Genomic DNA, 17,284 nt, shown 5'->3' with positions numbered 1-17,284 from the left:
CAATTCAGCTGCCTGACCATAATTTACACATTTCTGTTTTTCTTACATAATAATAAAATAAGTAATTCTTATAAATAACCGGGGTGCTTAAATCTGAGAGGGGAGGTTTGTGTTTTGCTCTGACCTGAATACAGCACTGAAGTTGCTGAGGGCTGCAAGCTTGTCTGAGCTAACAGGATGAGGTTGCGAGGCCAGACTCCCAGAGATGCTCAGTCAAGTATAAACAACCACATAGTGTTAGTAGGATGGTGGACAGAGAGAAGAACGATGATTTCATTTTTAGGTTGACTTTTAAACTAATGTCCAGTTCATTCATCTTCCAAGGGTGGCTGGGCTACTGCCACTGCCATGTGTGGATGTGAGGACAGTATTTTGTGTGCGAGTGTGTATTGTTCACTGGGGTGAGGTGTCAGCTGACTCACATGTAGCTGTGTGAGTCAAGCTGCTGACAGGAAAATGTAGCAGTAGAAAGCTGATACAAGCTTTGGCTTTACTGTCATTTAGATAATACCGTGAGCACACAGAAACACTTGCTCACTCAGTGCATACGGACCTCTTCTATATGCCAATTTCAGCACATTGAAAGCCAACATGCCCTTTTTCCCCACATGTTCAGCACTTTTTCAGTTTTCTCCACTGATGTCCACAGATCCCACTACCTATTTATGACAACCTTAACAGTACAAAGCTTCGCTTTATGGCGGAGAACAATTTTATTCCCTTTGATATGGAATAAAACCTCAGTTTGATGTAGCTTAACGGGTCTGTAGGTTTGTAAAATATGCAGAGTTCACATTGATCCTCTTTTAAAAGAAATCTCTTGGCAACTGGAGTCTGATAATATTCTCTTTTTTCTACTTGTCACGTTGCCCGCTCCACAGCTCATGCACCTATTTTCCTCGCAGCTGGAACTGAGAGGGCAAATGTTAATGTTTCCAGAGTTAGGTTCCCTGCAGTTTAAATAGGAGGCATGCAAGCAAATTCTACCCACAAATATCTGTGTGTGTGTGTAGTACCCCACAGGTGCGGGCTCCCACAACCCCGGAAGGAATAGAATCAAGGCAGCAAAATAGGAATCCCCCGCAGCATATGAATGAGCACAGAGTGCTTGAATAAAGGGGACGGATATAGCGGAGGACATGAGTGCGGCTGGGTGTGTGGGTACCAACAAGGATAATATCAAACCCAGAGGGAAAGCAGCCTGCAGCAGGACACAGGTGCTACTTTCTCTGGAAGCATCGCACACAGGCAGCATTCTCTCACTGTAGCACAGACAGCAAGAGGTGAAGGGTGAGAGAGACAGAGTGAGAGAGCTGCATGTCTTGGCACATTGAAATGATGGAAGGCCACCACCTGCAGAAAGACCAACCCGAAGTGGAAAACCCACACTGTGGGAAACTGAAAGAGACACACAGGCTTCACATTTCAGATTTTTAAAAAAATGGTGTGAAAAGAAACCTTTTTGTTAACCAGGCTTTAGTTTTTAAAGGTACCGTTTGGAAGACCTCACCCATGTCAGTCGACTGCAGTGAACCGAATTCTGTTTTCTGTTTTCTTACTCCTCCCAAATCAAAAGCTTTATACTTTTGTGGCCGCTACAGAACAAAAAGATCAAAGATGCTACATATCTACTAGGGGTGCAACAATACACAAAATTCACGGTTCGGTTCGATACTTTGGTGTCACGGTTCGATATTTTTTCGATACAAAAAAAATGTTCATGCCTTTTTAATTTGTCATTTATTAAATTTTCACGGCACATTCCGCACCACATCTCTGTGCGTTCATCATTTGTTTGAAGCCAGCTCACCTCCTGCAACTACTTTTCCGAGAATATGCGCTTCTTTTGTGGTTCGGACTCCTTCTGACATTTCTTTGGAGGTGGAGGAACATCACAGTAATTGCTTAAAGGAGCTTCTTCGACATCTTTAAGAGTTCTAAACAAATCTGTCCTCCTCCTGAAAATCTTATGTATGCAAACACGCGTTGCAACTTCTTATCTTGTGCCCGTTTTTTATTTTGACAGCGAATGCGCACCTGCGGACCACTTATGTGCAGCCCTGGTTATTTCGCTTGTCATATTGCAGCCACAGAAATTCTTTTGTCCATGAAACCATAAAGCTGCACTTTCTTTTTGCCTTATGGTCTGATTTGTCATAACTTTTCCGTTTTGTGGTAAGTTTTTCTTTGGCTGTCACTTCTTCACCCTGACCTGTCTTATTTGGCTCAGCAGAACTAAAATATTGTGGCGAGCTCAGACAAGGAGGAGACGGAGGTATCGTTTGGTCTTGCTTCCCGTGAGCTAGCCAGGGAGCACAGCCGTTTATTGACATCTGCAGAAGAACACTGCCGCTAGCTAACTGCTCAGCGCGGCAACAGCACAGCAACAACAACAACAACACCACCACACAGGGCGCCCTCTGACCCCGGAAGGACACACCGTCGCAGCGAGAGGGCGTCACCCGTCACTATGGCAACATAAACAAAACATAACTGTACAAACAGAACCCCGAACAGCCCTGACCCGCTACATAGCCCCCACCTAAGGGGTCAGTCGTCGCCGACGACCCCATTACCCCACACAAAGTCCTGCAAATGTCCAGGTGCCTTCTTTTGGCGCACCGGCCGGTCACGACCGGCGGGGTAAAAGTCACTCGGGTCAGAACATGGGGTGCCACCATCATCCCGCTTCTGACACCAATGTGGCGAGCTCAGACAAGGAGGAGACGGAGGTATCGTTTGGTGTTGCTTCCCGTGAGCTAGCCAGGGAGCACAGCCGTTTATTGACATCTGCAGAAGAACACTGCCACTAGCTAACTGCTCAGCGCGGTAACAGCACAGCAACAACAACAACACCACCACACAGGGCGCCCTCTGACCCCGGAAGGACACACCGTCGCAGCGAGAGGGCGTCACCCGTCACTATGGCAACATAAACAAAACATAACTGTACAAACAGAACCCCGAACAGCCCTGATCCGCTACAATATATATCCTGCTGCTTTTACACACGCACTCACATAATGCTCAGCGATTCTCTGCACGATCAACATCACATGTTTAAGCTTGCTGCGGGAGATTTTACTTGTCATGTTTGCATAGTAAGCTAACGATTGATAAGACAACGTCAGAGGAATTGGTGCGCAAATTATCATCACTCACCAATCAGTGCTGTCGCTCTCTATACACAGTTTGAGTGATTGCAAAGTGAAAGCAAAAAAACAAGGCAAATTCAAACGCGATTTCAATATGTCACATATTGACAGTGGCTCACCGATGCCAATGACATAATTACCCAGCTACATTTCCGAAAGAATGCAAAAGCATTGACATAGATTTTTCCTTCCTACAATAGCCCGACGGGCAGGGTAGCCCGTCTGAAAAAAATCGCTAGCCCCAGGACGTTGGGCTAGCGATTTTGCGAGCCCTGTATCTGATTGAGGAATCACTCATCTTTGGAAAAGATGAGAAATGCTTCTTTCCAAAATAAAAGCTATACTATCCGCTTCTTCTGGGCTATATTCTCAGCAGCATAAGGAGAATCATGTGCTAACAGCTGTCTAAATGACTCGGCTAAAGTTAGTAGCATGCTTATTGTTTTTGTCTTTGCACTAGGATGATGTAAATGTGCAGTCATATTCCTTGTGTTCCCACTAGTGCTTTCAGGTTAATCTCGTTGAAATGACCTTAACGCCACAACACAGCAAATCTCCGTTAACGAGCTACCGCCGATCGCCCCGTGCATGGGGCTAGACGGCCAACACGTTAACGAGCTAACTGCGCTAACACACTAGTTCCCACCTAGGTAATTGAGCATTGCATGGCACATCCAACATACTGTTTTACTTTAGTCCATGACTCGCTTACCTTCAGGGTCATACCTCACATGAAAACCAAAATAATTCCAAACGCCAGATCTGAAAGAGAGTGGGGGAGGTCCATGTTGCAAGGAGAGCTTAACTTCTGTCTTGCTAGCTTGCCCTGCGCTCTTCCTTCTGACTATGCTGTCTGTGTTGAGCGCTCAGTGGATCTGCGCTCGACAGTGCAGCCTAGGCGGAGTAGTCGAACGCAGATTCACTGAGCGCTCAACACAGACAGCATAGTCAGAAGGAAAGTTGATAAAATAAATTACAAATGTTGTATTGTTCGATACATATGCGTACTGAACCGAAAGCACTGTATCGAACGGTTCAATATCGATACGAATATCGTTGCACCCCTAATATCTACCCATCGAGCAGAAGCAGGCAACTGCTGAATCACCTTTAAAATCCACCCCTCTCTCTCTGCAGCTACTTTCATCTGGGAAAGACTACTGTGCCAATATTTACCCTCATTTTATCTCAACGCTGATCACGTCTCTCTTTCCTGCGTTTTCTCTTAACTCAGATCTTTCATATCTTGAGTCTGAAGGTGCAGACACAAATTAAAATTTGCCTCCACGGCAACTGAACACCTATGAGTTACCCGCCCCTCTGCCTCTCAGTGGTCTCTAGCTGCATACACAAAACGGGATTAGGTGGAACGGTGATGTCAATCTCCAAGATTGTATGACGACTGATGGCAGGGCAACATGACCTCTTCCACAAGCCAGTGCTACATAAACTTAATAGTTTGCATTTCTGAGAATATGTCAGTTTGTTGGAAGACATAATTACACATTAATTAATGTAGATTTCTGAGTATTACATTATTTCTTTCCTGTTAAATAAATTCAAAAAAGAAATGATTGTACCTCTAAGCATAACTGAAACTGAATAAGGTGCAAGTCTATTTGCAGGGTTACCACTGAGAGACAGACAGCCATTCATGCTCACATTCACACCGATTACCCTAAAATATATGAGTGCGAGAGGAAACTGGAGTACCCAGAGAGATCCCACACATGCAAATTCCACACCGAAAAGGCCCCAAGCTAGTCGTGGATTCAAATCCAGAACCCTCTTTTTGTGCCAATCTTTGTGTTTGCCACCAAAGCAGCAGTGCAGTCCAACACTGGCACAGGATGATGAAGAGGACAAATGAATCATCCTTTTTATCTTCTGGTCATTGCATCTAAGCATAATACATCAAACCCCCTTAAAACATCACAACGTGGACCATGAAGTAAATTATAGACAATACACAGCACCTATAGCTACACAGCAGCAGAGAGCTGCCTGCTTGAACTCAGACATACAACGTGTACAGCAAACACACGTAAAGAAGACCGAACTGAGGGTCCAAACTGCGATTCCCACAGGTACAAACAGCTCTGACAGTGTAAAAAACTATTTAACGTTTCTATAACCTAATCAAGCTGAGCAAAGCCTTCACCTGAATGAGCATGTCTGTCTGATCAGGGTAACAAGCAGAATCCACTTCAATCTGTGACGACTCGGCTTAACATCAAGGACGCTCTGCTGATTGGATGATTTTTTTCTCCCCCCAGAGCAGCAGCTAGTTTTAAGGGCACTCAAAGAAAAACAAATTACTCCTCTTTGCGTGCAGATTCGATACACGTATGTGAGAGTGTGTGTTTCACCTTACAAATGTGCGACCTGAAAGCAGATTAGTGTGGAGAGGCAATATAATCAGCAATCCTCCAATTCTAAGCAAAGAAGAAAAAAAATGAGAGGGCGATAGAGAGGAGAATACAAGGTCTATGTGTGTGTTATCCTGCTGCATTGACCCTATTTGCAGAAGGGTCAAATCCCACACTCAATTTTTCCATCACTAACATGAGCTTGTTAGGTATGGAAAACTGTTGCAAACAAAAAGTCTCCTATTTACCCTCAGGCGTGCGCATTCAAAAAAGATCCACAAAGGTACAAAACTGCAAAACGTTATGCATAAAAACATCGACACTAAGCTGGGAATTGAGTTCCTGACAAGGACACTGGCTCTGGAAGAGGCGTTGACACAGTTTTTGCCTACAGCTTAGCAGTTTTAACAAAAAAAATTAAAAAATAATAACAAAAAGTCTGATAAAAGCTTTTGTTCATGTGTGACAAGCTGCAAAATGACTCGGCAAACACAACTAACAGTCAATGTAATAGTAATTATTTTGCCGTTTAAAATTCTTTTTTCAAAAAATATCTGTGAGTTACACAAGTACGCTTTGTTGTCACTCATGATTATACTCGATTCTATTAAGCTGAAAACAACAGAGATGTCTGGAGATTGCGCGGGAATATTCTTCCAGCTGCAAACTGGTTTATTTCTAAAGCAGAACGCTGACATCCACACTCTGGTCTGAGGGAGACAAAAGCAGTTAGTCACACTTTGCTGCCGAGTGCACAACGATATTATATTATAAGAGGGCAACCCCTGAAGAGTGTGACAACAGTCATCATGACAGCGGGCTCGTTTATTTATTTTCGTCTTCGCCGGCCACATTTACTAAGCTTTTGAACAGGACATGATTGTTATTGCTCAGATTAAAAGTGTGACCTTTAGTAAGTCACACAGCCTTTTTTTTTAATGAAAATTGAATCATATATCCTGATGTATAGGCCACGCTCTAACATGACAAAGTGCATATATTAACATCTACTGCATATTATAATGTCACTGCTGTTTTTACTTTAAATGCCCTTTTAGCAGTTTTATACATGCATATAATTTCTCTTGCCAGTTCCTATTGTTTTTATTTTGGAGAGAGGTGAGCCAGGAGCCACGCATTTATTTGTATGGACTGAATGATTTCTAATGCACAGCGCAATAAAGCGTGAACTCTGCATCACTCTGAGCAAAATGCCAAATAATTCCACAAACAAAGACACAACCTGCTTTGAATTAAGAAACCATCCGTCTTGTTATATGCAAGTGTACAAGTGTATAAACACACACAATATGCAAACAGATCTATCCATCTACTTGCCAGACCCACATTAAATGCAGCACATTAGAAATATTGCTATATGTCCTCCAGCACTAAACATATACAAGGCCTTGGCTGCTTTCTCCTTCTTCTTTGTGATCTAGAACAAGATCACATGATCTGAAGAAAAAAAAAAAAAAGTGCTAGACCAATGCATTATACCCATCGGCTTATTGCCAGTTCTCCTGTCCTCCCCAACAAATGTAAAAATACCTCATTTCCACCGGCGGGGCAGGTAGCAGCAGCCTCTTTGACAGAGAGATAATAGAGTTGAAGCATTCTGCTCTGCTGAAGAAGGTGAATCTCCATGCCAAATGCACCTGGATGGAAAGCTAGCATTTGTCCCACGTCTCATTTGCAAATGTAAAAACGGATGTAAAAACAGGGAGTGGAGATGCATGTGTCATTTTATTTTTATTTTTTGCTTTCCCACAGAGGACAGAAGTGAAAGAGAAGCAAGAAGAAAATGTAAAAGCAGGAGGGAAATGGCAGATAAGAGGGTGGAGGAGGAGGTGGAAGAAAGCATGGTGACATAAGATGTACCTCTGTGAGATGAGCTTTTAAGGATGTCCAGTGGGCACCGTCCTACGAGTGAGCAATAACACTAAGAGAACAAATGTTTTGTTCAGACGTGTGCTTTGATAAAAAATTATTTTAAGATAATTAGTTCTCTTTATTTTATATGCCTTTGCTATCCTTTGCTATCCTTGTCTTTTTGCTGTTGCTTTTATACTGTTAGAACTAGCAGAAGGAAAATCCCGGATGACAAGCCAGACGGCTCTTAGCATTGATATTCCGCCGAGTTAGATATTGAAGGCTCAGCGTGACGTTTTGTCCTGGAGGAAGGAATTTATAGCAGTGCCTTCAGCTGCAGCCTTTACCGTGTTGGATACTGGGAAAACTGCCTGATACAGTGGGTGCTGAAATTTAAGAGTGAGTTTCTCATTCGGTATCTAATGGAAAAGACAACTTGGCCCAAACTCGGTCAGGTAATTCACATCGGTTGAAGCCGTAGGCGAGAGAAGTGGCCTATTAAGGATGCAGTTCCAAGGTGGCGAAAATCTAGCTTTGACAGTTAAATATTACCTCCCTGATTTAGTTTGAGTTGGGGGGAGGGTTACATTTTGTATTACACTGCAAAACATCCAAGCAAGATATGTTGAGTGAGAAGTTTTTTTAATATATAAATGCATAAAGATTCACTCGTGAAAGGTTTTTGTGTGGAGAACAATATGAAAAAGTATACTGAATTCAGCTAACATGGTGAGTATTGCACTGGCTTACTTTAAAAAATAATGTAATCCTCTAAAGCTCTGACACATTCTTACTTCAAGAAAGATCCTTTTTATAACTGTTTAAAAAAATTACGGCTATAAACGGTCGAGTGTGCGCAGAAAACGTCTAGCTGCTCAGCTTGTTTACCATGTTCTTGCTTCTCTGCTTTCAGCATGACAGCGTGCTTTATATCTTCTTGTATACAGCTAGAAGAAGAGCAGCTCTTGAAAATCAAAAGTTATCAATAAAAGAATTTAAAAAAAAGATTTGAAAAGGAATCTTGCAACATACGTTAACGTCCACTTCCGTGGCTTTGAGCTTTATCCTCTTATACAGCTGAATCAGCAGGATTAGTGTAACTGAGGCTCAGAAAAGAGGGAAAAACTCAAATAAATTTTGGCCATTACATGATAGCAAATTAAAAAGCTCGGTTAGTGAAGGGATGTTAAAATTCAGTGCACACTGCCGGATCTCCACTCAAAGCAAGCATGCACAGTTATGCAAACACAAACAGAGCCCCAGAGTAAACTGGAAACTTTCCTTTGCTCTTGAATACCTTTCCTCATGACCGGCCACAATAGGAAAATGGGAACAGTGTTTAACAGGCCTCGGGGAGCAATGCCGCGCTCCTTCACAAAGCGGCTCACATCAAGCTGCTTTGTGAATCAAGCTGGGCAGCAGGCCTTCGAGACAAAAGACAAAAGAATGACAAAGTGCAGCCCTCGTCCTCTCTCTTTTTCTTGCTCTCATGTCCTGTCTCCTTTGGCACTCCAACACGTAACCAAAAAAAAAAAAAAAAAAAATTATACATAGAGGGAGACGGATATAAAATATGACAATGTAGAAAGGAAAAAACCTTAAGAGGAACCTTTATAATTCAGCTTAACGAAGCAAAAAGTTACAAAACTACAAAAGCGTCATATTTGAAAGCTGTCAGCAGGGTAGCTCCATCAGACCAACTGTGGAGCAGTGAGGAACCTTATCGTAACTGCCACATTTTTTTTATCCTTTTAAATATATAGCCACACATAAAATGCAGGATTTATAGTAATCTAAATGGTGGGAAAAGTCCTTAAATGTCAGAGTGAAGCAAACCTCAGACTCTCCCCCTCACTTCACCCGAGAAGCTTTCATAAATTTGATGAATTCCTAGCCCACCTCCAGATCTTCCCCACACTTGTAAATATTCATAAGTTTATGATGAATAGTAAAAATGTGCAAGCCAGTGCTTTCAAAAGAAAACAGGGAATACAAGCGAAAACTACAAAGAGAGTTGCACGCAGGGACAGTCAAGCTTCAGTCAATTTACTCTTTCATATCAAGTGTTTCCATTTTCTGGAATTTTCTGCAGGGCTTAAAAAAAAATAGCACTCAAAGCTGGTTACAATGCAACCAACACCTTTGTCTCCATAAAGTCAGTCTATTCCATCTCCAAGGTTTATCCATCTCTCTCCTCTGATCCCTTCCCTGCCTTTGTTGCAAGTCGTCACAGCCTCCGGGAGAGGTGACCTTTTCCATTAACCACCGCCACAGAAAGCTCATTCTGAGCAGCAGGGAGCGCACAGACACACACTCTTTGATGATTGATTGAAATCCTGCAAGGTCCGGATCGCTTACAGTAAGGAAACACCAAAGCTGATACAGCCCCAACACGGCACAGAAACCCCATGAAAGAAAATACTTTTTGCAGAGGTGGGGAGTAAAAAGCGGAACCAAACCTGAGCACGGAAGAAACTGACAAATCCCATCACGACAGGGATCACGATCGTCTACAGTCGATACTGTAGCACTGAAAATGGAGCACTGTAACAAAAAATAATTTCCCCCAGGGATCAATAAAGTATTCTGATTCTGATACTCCCACCTGACATCTGTCTTTCTGGCTCTCGCTCTTTTCTCTCTCCGTTTCTCACTTCTTAAACTCACCAATTCATTCTGATTCAAACTCACCTCCCCTGTGTCTCACAGCTGTGTCCTATTAAATTGTCCAAATTGTGTGGGTTTTTACGAGTCTCTGCTGAGGAAATTGGTCTTAATTAAATCTTAATGGCGTTGTTTAACAATGTGATTGGAGAATTATTAGATACCCCCGCTGTATAATCTAGCTACACCTGAATAGGTTTCTATACATTACAGGAAAAGCCTTTCTTTAAGAAGGTAGCCTGACTGGCAATGTATTTGTGGCATAGGTCCAATGTTTTGGGAAGGGAGGGACCACCCCCTTTCTTTTGTATTTGTGGTTATGTATGTGTTGATGAATGAGTTAGCGTGAGCGGTAGGTAGTCTCATCTCTCTGTGAGAGCACACTGATAAAAGTAATGGTAAATGGCCTGTATTTGTCTAGCGCTTTACTAGTCCCTAAGGACCCCAAAACACTTTACACATTCAGTCATGCACCCATTCACACTGGTGATGGCAGGTACATTGTAGACACAGCCGCCGCCGGACACTGGCGCCACCGGGCCCTCTGACCACCACCAGTAGGCAATAGGTGAATTGTCTTGCCCAAGGACACAACGACCGAGACTGTCCAAGCCGGGGCTCGAACTGGCAACCTTCCGATTACAAGGCAAACTCCCAACTCTTGAGCCACGATCGCCCCATAAAGAAGTAGCTACAGCAGCTATTTTGTGTGTCTAAGCAGCCCCGGTATGAGTAAACTGTTAGTATCCAGCTGTACGCTGTGCTCGCCACCTCCTAAAGGAATAAAGCAATGTTGGTGAAAGTTTCCGATGCCTTTCTGTAGCTCTCCACTGTGCTGAGTTGACCCAGAGAGAAAGCTAGTTAGCAGCTTTGACCCAGACTAATGGTAGGAGCCACAAATCTGATGTATATACAGAGCTCCATGGACAGCACAGGCAGATTATTATGAATGTGCACCAGAAGCACTAAATGGCTTCGGTCATGAGTCATAGCCACATCCTCCCATGATGCATCCTGCTGCATGTCCCACCTGTTGCATGAGAAGGGTGTCCTTCTTCTGCCCAGTCGCTCCTCCCCAATTTACCCCACCCCAACCGGCTCCCCACCTCGCCCCAATCATAGCAAGCGTGCCAGGGGGCAGACAGTGCCATCATTCAGCTGCTTCCTCTTCTGCTCGGCTAAACACTGGGCCTAAAGTGCAGACGGCAGCGAGAGCGGGGAGGTGTGCACTCACAGACACATGCAAAAACACACACGCAAAAAGAAAAAAAAGAAATAGAAAAAACAGACTACATCACACATACACACTTGCTCCCTTTTGCACAAAATCTCTCTGTTTCACTCGCTTACTCTTGCACATACACAGTCAAATCTCCTGCGGCAAAGCTGTGGCAGCGGGCCAGAGATCTCATCTGCATGGGGCAAAGCTGGTACCTTGATGGTGGCTCGTTAGGCAGGCCAACACAAATTTCATTAACCCTGAGGTTAACACACTCTGGACTTGTGTTTTTTCCAGTGCTTTTCACTGACCTATCAACCCGACCTCTTTCATTTCTCAATTCTATATCCGCATCTGTTAAATCTTACATGCAACACTTAGGAGTCATGAAATGCACTGTGGGCATGTGAATGCAACACATGCTGAGTGTGAAATATCTTTGAGCTGTTTTACATTCTGTCCAGCAGCACTGTGCAATTGCTTTAGCATTAGAAAGAAAATGCGAAATGAATTGCAAGAGGAAGCCAAAAGTGTTACTGAGGAAATACACAAATTCTGACTGTGTGTGCAAAAGGAAATGTAATCAAATTCATGTACTGAACGCATCAAAGGTGTAGGGTATCATTTCCCTCCCTTAATCCTTCTCTTGTCTCCACCTTTAACAGGCAGATCTCACCGCGTCCGAAGCACATCGAGGATGCAGTCTGAGCTGTTACAGAAACAGTTTATCCTGGCTGCGGAATAAGCCAAAGAAAGAGAGATTTACTGGGTTGGACAAATAAGCTGTGGGGCAGATTCATGGTTGAGCCTGTGGCAGTTACCCCAGCTCCCAAGACGCAATCTAACAGATGCCACACGGGTATACTTCTATGACTCAAATGGAATAAGATGTCAAATTAAATGACAGTTTCATGCATAATGTTAATTGTTACATTTAATTATCTCTCAATAACGGTGAACAGAGGCAGGAACATTTTGAGATTCCATTTTCAATTTTCAGATCACAGCAAACGTCCACCTGGAAATTGAATCATGTACTTGTATACCTTCAGAAACAGTTCTATGTGGGACTGCAAGAATATAAATTGCAACAGTAGTCCGGCTGCAATTTCATAACTCAGTGCTTTCAGATTTTACTTTGATGAAAAGTGCCCGAGCTCTTTCGCAAAGAAACAAGATACCAAAGTAATCTCTAAAATCCCAACTACCCAGCTGGGTTCACACCTGTCCCTCACTTCAACATGCTCAAACCATTCACCTGATGCAGACCTGCACACTGCGCTCTCGCTGGGCTCGACTAAATAAAAATAAAAAAAATACACCTAAGATATAAAACTATAAAAAGTTCCATAACTGCTTTTTACTAAGCAGAGGGTGTATATCTCTGTTTGTTTGCTTCTTTACCAACAACTATCAAAGTGTAAGTGGGCACTGTGGATAACTGCATTATTTAGAAAGCTGAAAAGGAAGATATATTATTATATTCACCACTACATGAATAAATGATGAATAAAAAACTGCTATCTATGTGTTTAAGATTTTAAATCCTGATAGATCACAAAGTCTCTATAGAGTGCAAATACATTTATTAACTTATTAATTTTTTACATTTACATATTTCACCTCATTATACAAATGAAGACGCTGTCATTCCTTTTGTGTTAAGGTGTCGACTACTGCTTGATTGAGCCGAGGCTCTCAACAGAGACGACAGCATTCAGTCAGAATCTTGTACAGAGAAGTGAAACCCCACTACAGTTTCAAATAATACTGTTCCAAAGGACCATTTACATTTTAAATTACTGATAAATGCCTATGTTTACTTTAATGTTGTTTTAATTGGATATATTTTTATCTAGTCACTTCTTTATTTTTTTGTATTCGGTAATTTCAGGCCTTCATGTAAAAGCAGTGTCTGTTACCAGTTTGGTGCAAGAGTGACCAACCATAAGAACCTCAAGAGCTAAAATTAGGAAAAGTGACACCGGAGGGCATGGTTACCATGACAGCGAGCCAACCTGAGCCTGCCGCTGCCGAGATACAACAACAACAAGCTAAATCAAACTTTATGTCCAACTGCAACTACATCTGAATGCTTGAATGTGATTATGTATGTGACTTGGTTAGTTTTTTCCCCCCTCAAGATTTATTACATTTTTATGACAACGCATCTATAAGATGCGTCTGTTTTAATTTCAAATTCCATCTAGATATTTAATAGATTCATGCTTCCTGGAAACCTATGAATGCACTTGTCTTCATAAAGTAAGCACCAAGCACCACATGCGCCTTTCCCATATGTTGTCTCCATGGGCAACCAAGCAGTCAAGCTGTTGAAAATCCTGAGATTTCCTCCTCTTCGACTTCCTCTTTATCCACGGTGATGCAAGGAAAGGTATGTTTGGATTATGTGCCGTTCGACAAACACAGGCACCACATCTGTGTTTATATGAGGGGTGGCTGCGTGTATGCACATGCATGAACCGCCGCGTGTGTAATCGCAGTTAATCAATAGAGGGCTGTATGCAGCAGCAAGCTTTCCCCCTTTGCCTTCTCGCCCATTCCAGTGGACCTGTTGAAGCTGGAAAACAGGGGGGGCTGCTGTACGACTGGGTGGCTAGGTAAATGTGGCACTCATCTAATATGCACTGCTGATTTACCTGCCAAAACACATCTTCATTAAAATTCAGATTAAATAAAGGCCAGTCTGGCCAGTGTGCCGTCATAAAACTATTTAATTATACCTTTTGGCTTTCGTCATAATCATAGGTGCAACAGCTAGCATGGCTTTCAAGAAAATACAATTAAATGCCCTAAGTAACGCTCATATATTTACAAATGTCTCAATAAAATAAAATTATATTTCTTTGACTGGTCTATTCAGTATATCATAGTCAATCATCTTATTATAAAGATAGAAAATAAAGATTGTTGGGTTTGTAGATTCCCTACTACTAATGGGATATGAGAAAAAACCTCTTGGCCAACAGTTCCTTTTTCAAAGAGAGTCCAAAGGGTCAGAAAAATGCTACAAAGAGTCTACTCATGTTTTATCCCTCACTTCACAAGCTACATGTCCTATGTGCTTATAGTGACAGAATCAATAGCTCACTTCATGCTTCCACCTTACAAGCTTTAAAAATCACAAAAAACCTAAGTGGACTGCCCATCGCCCTGTTGCCGCTGGTCTATCACACAGATCCATCCTGTATTTAATAATTTAGTGGTATAATAATTTAGCACGGTTGTGGCTGACTTAGTGCTCTGAATGACGACAACCCTGAACCAAAGAGGCCTAATGACACTTCTAATGCAGATGCGGTCAGATTGAACCTGAGCTGATCTTTAACATGCCAGCACTCCTGCGCAAGGTCCTGCGCCCATGTGTGAATAGCACAGTTAATACCCCAGTGAATTCCCAGTGAGCAGGTGGGCGTCACATGTCCGACCTCCTGCCTTCAGCACGAGAACAACGCTTTTCCACAAGTGACAATACATCTCACTCCAAGCAGACCAGTGAAAAACAGCTCAGATAAAATATCCAAACGTTCGAATAATTTGGTTTACTTATGCCACGCAAAAGGTAAGTCGCTGGGTAAAACCAAAACAGAATCTTGCTCAAGGCCACCAGCACCCACTGAGAGCACTTTTCTTTCTCTGCAACACAAAGACTCTCATCAGACAGAGTTCATCCGTTCTGTTTCCATGTTCAAACTGGATTCTCACTTTTCTGCTTTTTTGAGAAACTATGGTGATACAGCTTCTCACAACATTAGTCACAATTAAGCTGGAATGGCCTCCGCTGGGCTCTTCATGCTTCTGTTTCTCAAAGCCCTGCTGGTCATACGGCAGTAACACTTCATCTAGTGGATGATGAAGAACGAACAAGAAAAAAAAAAGAAGGAGAAGATTGGGTCAAGATAAATCTAATTTCCTCCAAAATACAGACGACCAGAATGGAAATTTACCAGTGTCACTTCATATCGAAATAATGTCGTAATCAGGCCAAAAATGAAATTACATTATTTCTACCTGCCCCACCTCACTGCTAAGAATCAATTGAAGATTGTGTGGGAAAAAAAGAAAAAAAACTGGCAGCCCAATATGAATATTTACACACTTCATAGAGCCCCATTTCCAGTAATGGCTACATCTCACTTAGAAACCCTTAGTACGAGAAGGGACATGTTATTCATAAGAGGTTAAGTAAGTTGACCTGCTCAGATGCCTACTAAAAAGGAAGACAGTCAATTAGACACATAGATCGGCACTGCAAGCATAACAGCTTCCTTCCTCACCAGACAGCCGCAGCAGACACGTCACAAAGGCAGTTTATTAAAGGAACCCTTAAAAAGACGAGCATAAGTATATTGAAAATATCTGTGTGTGCTGAGGTCCGTGATTTCACTCAATGAAAGGAACTGTCATGCTCTTGGGCTAATTAATGCAAAATCGGGAACGACATGCAGCAATAGCAAAAATAAATAAATAAATCACAGGTAGTGAAGAGCTTCCATATATGTGAACACAGGTTATGGATACAAAACCACGAGTGTGAATATTTTCAATAAATGTAACCACACAGCACTGGCTCACCCCAGGGCTGTGTGCTCAGTCCACTGCTCTACTCTCTCTACACACACGACTGCACTCCTCGCCACCACAGCAACATCTTTGTGAAATTTGCAGATGACACCACAGTGGTGGGGCTCATTTCCAAGGGAGACGAGTCTACGTACAGAGACGAGGTGGAGCAGCTGACGTCATGGTGTAAGGCCAATAACCTCCTCCTCAACACTTCAAAAACCAAAGAACTCATAATAGACTTCAGAAGGAAAAAGGCAGAGATCCAACCACTATTCATAAATGGGGACTGTGTAGAAAGGGTGGCAAGCTTCCGCTTCCTGGGAGTCAATATAGAGGAGAACCTTTCCTGGAGTGTGAACACCTCCGAGCTGCTGAAAAAGGCCCAACAGAGACTGTACTTCCTGAGAATTCTCAGGAGGAATAACATCACACAGAGACTGCTGGTGTCCTTCTACAGAGCCACCATTGAGAGTGTTCTAACTTACTGCATATGCATCTGGTACACTAGCTGCACAGGGGCTCAGAGGAAAGCACTCCAAGGGATCATTAAAAGATCACTGGCTGCCCTCTCCCCACACTGGAAGTTCTACACAACGCCCACTGTTTTAAAAAGGCCCAAAACATCATAAAAGACACCTCACATCCTGGCCACTCCCTGTTCGAACTGTTGCCCTCAGGCAGACGGTACAGGGCAATCAGAGCAAGGACTAATAGACTCAAACACAGCTGTTATCCAACTGCAATAACACATCTGAATACTACAAAAAAATGTCCATCACGCCACTCTTGTGTTAATCTATGCACAGTCTGAAGCATGTGTGTGGGAATGTATGTGAATGTTTTACTGTTATATCTTATTAGTATTTTAAGTATTCTATCTATTTTATTTATTGAATTTTATTGTTTTATTTATATTTTGATATTGCTAGGGATGATGCAATGATCGGGGACCATTCTTAATTTCGTTGTTCTCATGACAATGACAATAAAGTTTCTGATTCTGATTCTTTGTGAAAACAGCAGTTTAATATGCATTTTTTTTATTCCTTGAGTGATCTGCAGTATACCTGCAGAGTACAATAATATTTGCTTCATAAAAGAGTCAGTGTAGGAATACTTTGCTGGGCATTTACACTCAAAGCCCTGACGCAACTTTACAACTAACTTAGCAGCAGTAAATAAATGATATTGGCAGTCTCCAGCCCTCCATATGATTCAGGATTCTCATGATCATAAACTATATCTGGTCTGTCACTGGGGAAATCCCAGCACTGAGATCAGACACAATGGAATGATCCTTGTATGTCAATCAGCCATGTGTGCATGTGCACGGACGGTGCCCACAGTTTCAAGGACATCATAATTATTGCATATCACTTTACACAGACAGCTGCAAGAGATACAGGCACACCAGCACC

At 42.5% G+C, this 17,284-nt stretch overlaps 1 protein-coding gene across 1 annotated transcript in view; it reads right to left on the bottom strand.

Moving 5' to 3' along the window:
• Positions 1 to 17,284, bottom strand: part of b4galnt4a (beta-1,4-N-acetyl-galactosaminyl transferase 4a) — a 151,928-nt gene that overhangs the window by 132,330 nt on the left and 2,314 nt on the right. The window lies entirely within an intron of this gene.

The sequence above is a fragment of the Mchenga conophoros genome, linkage group LG7 (genome assembly GCF_057382185.1).
Source record: "Mchenga conophoros isolate Kocher_MC1m ecotype Shallow Benthic linkage group LG7, M_conophoros_male_GT1.1, whole genome shotgun sequence".
Lineage (NCBI taxonomy): Eukaryota > Metazoa > Chordata > Actinopteri > Cichliformes > Cichlidae > Mchenga > Mchenga conophoros.
This window is presented reverse-complemented; position numbering and strand designations above follow the sequence as displayed.